General features: G+C 32.0%; 1 long non-coding RNA gene across 1 annotated transcript; it reads left to right on the plus strand.

Moving 5' to 3' along the window:
* The first annotated feature begins 996 nt into the window (after positions 1-996).
* Positions 997-1573, plus strand: LOC110029382. Its single transcript, XR_002294534.1, has 2 exons — positions 997-1207; positions 1295-1573. It is a non-coding gene; the product is annotated as an uncharacterized LOC110029382 (long non-coding RNA).
* Positions 1574-8735: the final 7162 nt, after the last annotated feature.

The following is an 8735-nucleotide window of genomic DNA, read 5'->3' on the forward strand; positions in this document are numbered from 1 at the left end:
GAGCGTGGTATAAGTTAAGAAGATTTATTCTTAGGGGCATTTACATACATAGCACCCAATTCTTATGTATTTACATTTCAGATACCTGAACTTTATATTTTACATTTATACAACCCAATTCTCAATTAAGGTGGCGTATATGTAAAAATTGAAGTTTAGGTGTTAGATATGTAAATACATGGGAATTAAGTGGTACATGTGCAAACCATCATAATTTTTAATGTTTTTCACTCATGTAGAAACATTAGATTGAGTTGCATCCCTTCTTGGATCGAATATTGTTATGTCTGCTTAGATTTCATTGACTTCAAGCTTTGATTGCACCTCTTGGTGGACAATCTCAAATTCAGGGATTCCAAATTTATTTCAGCAATGGCTGCAGAAGCAGCATTCACCTTTTGCATACTATGAAACAGTTTTGTCATACTGGAATTTGGATTTTTTTTTATATTTTATTCTACGGCATCTCATTTGGACTAATTTACTGTGTTTATTCATATGAATACTATTGAGTTTCCAGTTGATTCTTCCTTATTTTTTTGGGGGCATTTACATGCTTAGCACACAATTCTTATGTATTTGCATGTCTCGCACAAACTTTCATCTTTACACACATAACACTCAAATTTTTAATAGTACTATTACCACCTTCTAAAAGTGAAATGCATCCTTTCATGCATGGGTTTAAAACACCAAAGTGCTATGTATGTAAATATGAAAGTTATGGTGTGTGATATGTAAATGCATAAGAATTGTGTGCCACTTATGTAAATTTCGCTGTATATTTTTCTAGTTTTGTGACATATAAAAATAAACATTGTTTCTTCACGTCTCCGATATGCTCTGATTTTCTGATTTCTGATTATGTAACCTAAGTTTTTTGTCACCTTTTACTGTGTAAATGATGACAGAAAAGTCCTCAAACATATGCATATTAAATGCTACTTTTTATATGATATTAGGATATAGAGTGTCAGATTTTCATTTAATTCAAATAAATTAATATCATTTTTCATACGACAAGACCAAGTCTTTTTAGGTACAGTTATGCATCTGACAATTATTGTTAGGAAGATTTACATGCATACCACAGAATTCTTATTCATATACATATCTAACATCAAAAATCCAATTTTTACATGCATGTGAACGTACCTACGCATCAAATGGTGTATTTCTCTTTTTGTATTCATAGAAAAGGTGGTCGGTATGTATGTCAATGCCACTTAATTAAATATTTTAGTCAATTTTATTTGTCTTAAAATTATTAATTGACTATTTTTGTTCTTAACAGGGATGCAACGAACCTTAATCTGAATGACGAATTGAGGAGGAATTTCACGTATTGATCATCGTTTCTTTATGCATTTTGTTTAATATATTTCTTTTATTGTAAGGTTGATGGAGGTTTATGTCATGGAGTGCTAAATGTTTTAATGTTTCGGGGATGTTACTACTTGTTTGTAGAATTTATGTATTTTTATACCCATTGAATACTTGTTTTTTAATTATTGGAAACTGAAATGATGGATTGATATATGTTTTGATGTATTTGAGATATTAGAACCATTTTGTATGAATTTTGTGTTTTTTTTTTTTCATTTTCATAACTTTTAATTTTTATATTTGCAGTGTGTTAGACATATAAATACATGTAAATCTTCTTTTATATATATTTATGTTATTATGTATACAAGTTTATTGAAATGTGTATATTAAAAAATTTTGAAATCTGCAGCATGTAAATCCACTCTAAAGAATGACCGCAGCTAGAAATTTTTCTTGATGGCTTTAGAACCACTGATACAAGTCTTTTCATAGATCATTTTTGGCACAAAAGTGCTTACAAGGCTGACAAAAACTAGAGGTCTTAATAATGTACGTAGAAATGAACATGTTATCAACAACGACAAATCAATGTTTGAATCACTTAGATACTTCATTGATAAGACGTTACTAGTACTGCATGTAAGAAAAATGAAAAAAACTTATAAACATAAAGAGGAAAATTTATATACAACTTATAGTATCTGATCATTTGATCTAAAGTTTCTCATTGAATACAACATCATAATCATTATAATTTTCTTGACTATGTAGCGTTTAGATCATTCTATTAACACAATGCAACGACCCCAACATAATAAAGACATATGACATACCTTCTCATACGTCTAAAGCTACAAGTACAAACTAAGACACATAACATATCCTATTGAATACTTGTAGCACTATCCAATACTATTTGTTGCACTTGTCATGACTAACCTCATGTAAGCAAATTTTTTAAGAACATAATATTTATTTTTTATTTCAATAACTTAATGGATGAGTCATGAGATGAATTAATAAATAATTAAGTAAACAAACTATTTAATAAATTAAAAAGAAATTGATTCAAGTTGGATCATGTGCACCACTGAGGCGCACATGCAAGTTCAGGTTAGGTGTTTAGGAATTAAGATGATCGTTAATGAACTAAAATCAAGTATTATTTTTGACTAATCCTTATTAATAACATATCTTAAATATTAAGATTTTTAAAATTAAAATAATTTAGGAGGTCAACAAATAATAAGTTATGGAGTGGGCGACACGTAGCTCTGTGCTAAGGGGTATAAGTTTTACCCTACAGCCGAAGGAAGTATGGAGGTAATGGGTCATTAAAGCGAGCACGTGAGGTCCGAAGCCAGCTCGGCCTAATTAAGAGATTCCGCCTCGGGATCCTCAACCTTCTCACGTGCTTCGATGCCCTCGCCATCAACCTCACCTATTACAGTACGCGTCATGCCATAATAGAGGCAGAATGTAAGAAGCACACAAGCGCAAGTGATGATGAATCATTGAAGAGAGAGAGAGAGTGAGGGTGGGCCCCCCCAGTACAAGCCGTTGGATTACAGCTGGCAGGCTTTGTTTCGTCAAAATGGTGGGGTCCAGGTCACGTTCTTTCCGTACGGCTCCGTGCTGTGCGAACCCTGATGATGCTGGCGGCCGTGACGGCGCCGCCCGGTCGCCGGAGGTACATTCGCAGCCGGCGGGCTGTAGGGCTGCTGATATAATTTTCTCATTTGTGTTGACTCGTTAACTTATTGAATATAAACAAAAATATTTTTATGTCTCATATAAATTATGGAATTTATTTGCTTCATATTTTTTTTGGGGATGGACAAATTAATTATATAAATTAATTAATTTCACAAACATAAAATTAATAACTCATAATTAGAAACAAAATTTTGTATTTCATTATTGTTGATGAATTAAATAAGAGGGGTCTTTACATATGGAGATTCTCAAACTATATGTATTGCATATGGAGATAAAACATTTAATTTTAATTTACATATGGGGCTCCGCTCAACAGCACACTGGTGGTTTTAGAGTGCTTGGGTGAGCGAAGAAGCACGACGAGGCAAGCCAACCACAAACCTACTAATCTCCAGTCGATAATAACCATGTTGTACTCTGCCTTAAGTTGACTATAATCATGTTGTTGATCATATTATTATTTTAAATTGATATTGTGTATAAAATATTGATCAGTATAACATGATTGTAATCGTCCTTAAGTTGTGAATAACCATAATGTTAACTGTATCATCACATTAGATTGGCCTTGTGTGCTAAAATTTGATTAGTACAACATGGTTGTACTTGTTCTTTAGTTGACTATAACCATTTTGCTCGTCGTGCTATCACATTTGATTGGATAAGTGTGTTCAATATTGATTAGTATAGCATGGTTGCATAAGGCTATCAATTCTTCTTTCAAGTAATTTCAATCATATAATTCAAATTATGAAATGAAAGTAACATAAATTACAACGTAATTTTCTTCAGGAAGCTAGTCGAGATGCAAGCACGAAAAGTTTGCAAGCAAATTTAGCCCTAAATAGTGACATTTTAAGTTGTCAATCTGGATGTTCGCCACAACCAACCACTTGCTGAGAAACAATGTTGTCAATGTATTTACACATAATCATACCACAATCAATAATATTTAGTTGTTGTGGAATCCCACAGACAACTTCAATCGACCACTCTACAATGTTTGAATCAAAAGCACTTCTGACAACCTTATCTATAAGCTTTATCTGTCACATTAGAAGAAATCATAAAATAGAATAGCTTATTAATGTGTTTTCAAAGACAGATAGATGAGAATAATAAATGAGTACTCACTATTTTGATTAAAACTTGATTTGATAAGGAATCGTAAAAGAACAACTTTTGATCTTTCAAGTTGTCCACTAATAAGGTTCAATGTTGATTATTTGCAATTGGTACAACAACTAACTTAGCTGCTTTCACACTATCTTTATTTACGTGGTTTATAAACATCTTGCTTTCATTTTGCATGTGATCATATTTAGAGCAACCCTTCAAATTAAATAAGTATATTTTTAGTTGCTATTAACCAACTTGTGTGTATCATTGCATGCAATTATGTGCAATTGTTACTAAACCAATGCAGTGTAGAAATGTATAAAAATGGAACACATAATCCAGGAGCAAGTCTTTTTTCCTCAACCAATAAATGGACAAATATATCCACATGTATGTCACCTAAATAATTATCTTTAAGAACATCATCAACATTGCTTTTGGACGGTATGATATTGTCAGCTCTCACAATACTTCATCCCTGTAATTCATCAAGAATAACATAGTCATCTTAAAGTAATTTAAAAAGGAACATATTAGAGAAGCAATATATCTGTCTATAAAACGTGCATACCATCGATCTATGAATTCTAGTTTATCTGGTGATAAAAATTTTCGAGCCTGAAATTCAACAACTATCACGTCCACTCTTGGTTGTAAGTTAGTTCAGTTTAAGTATCTTTACCATTAACAAATCTGGCTTGTTTGCCTTAAAAATTATTATTATAAATAGATCTTACATTCAACACATATTCATCAGCATAAACGCATTCTCTTAAAATGACTTGTTTCTCAGCTGGAATCTTCTTTGATGGTATTTTTTCTTTTTTGCTCTATAGATTTTTTCAAAGGAACTTCTTTAATTTTCTTTTCCTATCCTTTTTTTTTGTGAAGGGAGACTTGACTACATTTTTAGTTCTCATTTCTCTTTTTTTTTTAATGACACTGACAATGGAATGTCTTTCAATTGGAGTAGCATGAATGATGCCCTTTTTCTGCAAAGCATCATCCTTAGTTTGAGTATTGCCTTCAAACTTATTTATTGTTGGTTTGGGCTCAGGATGAGGCATGAAAGTATGTGTTGTTAGAAGGGGTTTGAATATGTTATGTTCTTCTGTGATTAATATTGTTTGTTTCTCAGCACTATCTATTATACTCATAAGAGTGATTTCCGTCACCCCCATCTTATTAGATATTGTAGATTTAAAATCTAAGACTCTACGCTTGATTTGATTTATTAACACCAAAACTTCTTTATGTACAGGTCTATGATGTTGACTATGTACAAGGAATGGTGGAGGACTTTACACATGAGTTTGTTAGAAGCTATGCATAAGGCTATGTGGGGGACTATGTATACTGCTTGGTGTTTGGCTGGGTGGCTGAGTATGTATAGAGCCAAGTTTGAAAGCCAAGTTTGAAAAGCAAAGATTCTAAATTAGATGAATGATGAATATTGGAACTATTGATTAGTGAAACTGATTCCTCGACATTAATATCTCTAAAAAACTCAAAAACCTGTAGAAAATAATAGACAATAATAATGAAAATGCTAACATGATTAATGAAAATGGACAGTTGATTACCACAATCTGGCTAGGTTGCAGTTGTGAAAAAACTTCACTACGCACCTTTTTTCCCCATGCAACCATCACAAGATTCGAGGTCTTACATGATGCATGATTGAGGCCACAACATTTGTGTGCTAAAAAAAAGATTTGTAAAGTGAGAAAAATTAGATTTAGACAATACAATCATGTGTAATGTCAAACATGATATTGAAAGTATATTTACCATCGAAAGAGTGACATAGCCACTTATGTATCCAAATGATATCTGTGATTTTCCCTTTTCTACCATGACATCAAGTTGATTAACTAAAAACCTGCATATGGCATCTGACTAATTATACCTTGAAAATTCATGAACGTTTCTTGCAAAAAAGAGAAGATCTCTAGATACTTTATCGTTACGGTAGGGGAAAAAATGGTTTATTAGCAAAAACTTTATAAATGTACAAATAAATTTATCAAGATTTTTTTTATACTCCTTAAATTTATTTTAAAAATTTAACGATGTTAAACTGGGGAGGGGTTCCTTCTCCCAAAAATACTTCTTCCCCTCTATTAGGCATCCCAATCATTAAAGCAACTTCATCTGCAGTGAAATGCAGTTCATGTTGTCTAATTTAGAAAGCATGCCTAACAAAATTCCAGCATTCTATAAGCTTTATATTTAATGGAACGTCTTGTTTAATTGGCAGCAAACTTAAGAAATGATTATGTCAAGCCTCCTAAGAATCCACATAGCATTTTCTTTGATATATTGGGCCAGTTCATAACAAATTGCCCTAAACATTGATGGCTTGCACCTAAATGTAAAACCCTAAACCCTAAACAAAAAATTAAACAGGAAGACAAACAATCATCTAATCCTGCTTCAGAACATTAATTAATACAAAAAAAAATATGAATACACTATGGATGTACTTAACAAAAAAAAAAAAGAGGACCAAACATTCATCAAATCCTGCTTCATAACATTATTTTACACTAATAAATATAAGTATAACATGGCTATACTGAACAAAAAATCAAATGGGAGACTAAACAAACATCAAATCATGCTTCAGAATATTATTTTACACTAATAAAACATGAGTAAAACATGGTTGTACTGAATAAAAAATCAAACAGGAGGCTAAACAAACATTAAATCATGTTTCAGAACATTATTTTATACTAAGGAAATAAGAGTACAACATGGTTGTACTTAACTAAAATTAGATAGGAGACTAAACAAAAATCAAGTCTTGTTTTAGAACATTATCTTACACTACAAAAACATGAGTGCAACATTGTTGTACTTAATAAAAAAAATAAATCAGAAATTCAAAAAAAAAACAATATTTTTTCTTCGCGCTTTAGAACATTACTTATTCAAAAAGACATCATACAAAAACATTCAACACAAATATTTATTTAATGAATCAAATGTATAACATGCTTATACTAGAGAAAACCTTGATTATATTCATGTTGTACTTGGTAAATTTCTAAATAAGTACAAGACCCCGCGAAGAAGGATATAAAGCATGGGAATTTAACTTGTAAGTTTGAAGAAATATATTTTTTTATTGTTACGATAAAAGACGATATGGGAAGAAGATGAGAAGAATATGACTCCTTTCTTTGCGACAAACCCAAACAATAAAACTTGAGATCGATGATGGGAAAGATGGAACCCAAGAAGAAAAAACAGAGACGATCTCGAAGCGCCAGAAAGCTCACTCTTGTCGGTCAATACAGGAAAAGCTGGAATAGATGTCTGAAATTTTGATGCAAATTAGAAGACAATAAAATAACTAACCCTCAATTTAAGTTAAAAAAAATTAAACGCTAAACTTTAAATTTCTCAATTTGTGTTTGATTTATCCGACGCATATATGCTAAATTCCTATAGTGGATTTTGCAAAATGCTTGCGCCTACCGGTGAAATGTCGTCGACAACGGGAAAGAAAGAACTACAAAACCAAACCCTAGAAGAAGAAACGATTTCGAAGCACAAGAAAATATTTTTAAAACCAAGATAAACACTTTACATTCCAAAGTTTACATTTTTTACTTTTGCTGCGCAAACACATTAATCAATGTGGGCCGGGTCGGATTTGGGGCTTCACACGTTTTTAGAAGAAAAAGTAATATTTTCACGTAACAAAATTTAACACGAGTCCAGACGTAAATACATCCAAACTCCGAACGAGCAAATTAATTTCGAAGTGGGGGTAAATGACTAAATTGCTCACCTCTATTAATTAAAAAATCAAACCAACGAAAAGCAATTGCCCACCCTCATCAAAGCATGGTTCCACCCTTTATTGCTATGATATATTTATTTTTATATACCTTCAAATAGAAATATAGTGTACTTTCTCGCACTAAAATGTAAAATTTTTGACATCACATCAAAAATATCACTATCACTTACCTTCTAAAGTTGAAATACTTCTCTACGATTATAAGTTTTTAACACCACTTTGTTATAAGTGTAACTATCAAATTTTAGGTTAGCTATGTAAATGCTTGAGAATCATGTGCTAAAAACACAACATAAGAGAAAAACATTATGTACGGACGTTCGCACGGCCAATTGTCGACTGCCAGGTCGCCCACTGATGAGGTCTATGGCGATGTGGCACCAGTTAGTTGGTCGTCCGGACATTATAAATGAATATTTTCGGAAACACACAAATTTAAAAATATATAAAACATGGGCTCAGTATCAAAAAACACAAAAATGATTTTTTTTTACCTTATTATTGTAAAGCATTATGGCATTGGAGTGGGGAGGGCTGTCAAAAAAGCTCGTTGTTCGCGAACAGTTTGTGTTCGGTTCGTCAATGAGTTCGTGTTCGATTCGTTCGATAAGTAAACGAGACAAACGCGAACAAATTTTTTTTGTTCGGTTAGTTAAACGAACCAAACACGAACAGTGATGCGTTCGTTCGTGTTCGAATCGTTATTGTTTGAAATATAAAATAATATAAAATAATTATATATAAAAAATTTATT

Source organism: Phalaenopsis equestris, unplaced genomic scaffold (genome assembly GCF_001263595.1).
Source record: "Phalaenopsis equestris unplaced genomic scaffold, ASM126359v1 Scaffold000568, whole genome shotgun sequence".
Lineage (NCBI taxonomy): Eukaryota > Viridiplantae > Streptophyta > Magnoliopsida > Asparagales > Orchidaceae > Phalaenopsis > Phalaenopsis equestris.